The following is a 1,575-nucleotide window of genomic DNA, read 5'->3' on the forward strand; positions in this document are numbered from 1 at the left end:
GGTGACGACAGCTGGTAGCCGTGACCTAGTGGGCTCGGCAGCCAGGTCAGTAACCGAACACGTCTGACCCAGTAACCATGGCCGCCGGCGCGTCGACTGGCCCCCAGCCCTAGGTCTTGGGGCTAACTCACCCGCCCGGACAGACGGTGACGGCGCGCTGGGATTCCGTACGTCAAATTCGTGTTGGGAGTGAGTTAAATCATTGTGACAGACGTGTTCAAGGTAGGTGATGACGCCACAAAAGACCACGTATAGATTTTTTCGATACCTGATGGCCAGATATCATAGCTTCTTTGAGTATTCTAACCCAGAACGACCTATATGAAAGGTCAAGTCAACATTTTGAAGCGACATGGCGGTTGTCGAACACTTACGTTCCGCACATGCACAAATCCCGACAGCATATACAACTGAAATCATTTGGGGCGATGTTTTTATCCCACGCACGTGCCTAGGACACGATTACCATGTACGTTGTTTAGCACTGGAATCTGGACAGGCCCATGATGCCGCTCCCTCCCCTCCCACACACCCTCGCCGCACGCAAGGCGCCAAAACAAACGCTATTTGTCAACACGGGCCAGTCCCAAGCTCTGGCAGCATCGTCATTCAAACTGGAGGCTCCGGTGTCGTTGGGTTAACCTACCGCGTCGGGAAGGACATCACGAATGCAGGACCGAAACGCCGTCGCACACGTGGGCGTGGATGGCTAGGCTGAATATGGAACGCGGTGCAGCCGCGCGTAAAGTGAAAAACAAAAGTTAGCGCCGGATTCTGAAACGTGCTTTCCAAAAAGCACCATTGATTCCGAATCTTCAAACGTCCTTTCGTGAAACTCCAGAAAGGTTTTTCTGAGCATCAGAAAGTCCTTCAATAAAATGCGTTATGAGTTCTAGATCGCAGAAAGTCATTGAACGGCTCCAGCAACGGATTCGGGGTCGTACGGTTAATATGAGTTCTGAGGCGCGCGACAAGCGAATAGTCACGTGATCAGGCTCTTCACCGTTGGCGGGGAGGGGGGGGGGGGGGGGGAGAAGGGTCACACGGCCCGCCACGAAGCAAGCTGCAATTCGTCGCAATTGAAGTAGATTAAAAAACCTAACCTTATGATGTTAGCTTAGGCTTTGGACGGAGCGTGGACCGGAGGTCATCAGAGAGCGCTGCGGCCTCGACATTGGAGAGCTTCGACAGCGCTGCCGCCATCTGCGCCAGCCCCTGTCACTTTACATCTTGCATTCACGGCTGGAGAATGGGACCAAAACTGGCAATGGAGGTCAGTTAATTTCGTATGGAAAGCTGTCGAAACGAGCACCTTTAGATGACAAAATGTTTAAACGCATTCATTTTGCGGGTGTTTGTGTGACGGCCCCATGCCTGGAATTCCCCCCGCATATTTCGGAGTGAGACAGGCCAACCTACCTGTGCGTCTGATAGCACTTACATAGTGAAGAGGCCGTCTGCCATGACAAGTCTTTGAAAATCCTACAATAGTTAAGTAACTCAGTACTGATTTTCGATGGTGCAGGCACCTTCTGAACTTATGACGAGAACCTTGCCTTCCTGCAGGGTTTGCCA

This window comes from Pollicipes pollicipes, unplaced genomic scaffold (genome assembly GCF_011947565.3).
Source record: "Pollicipes pollicipes isolate AB1234 unplaced genomic scaffold, Ppol_2.1 Scaffold_6052;HRSCAF=7182_pilon_pilon_pilon, whole genome shotgun sequence".
Lineage (NCBI taxonomy): Eukaryota > Metazoa > Arthropoda > Thecostraca > Pollicipedomorpha > Pollicipedidae > Pollicipes > Pollicipes pollicipes.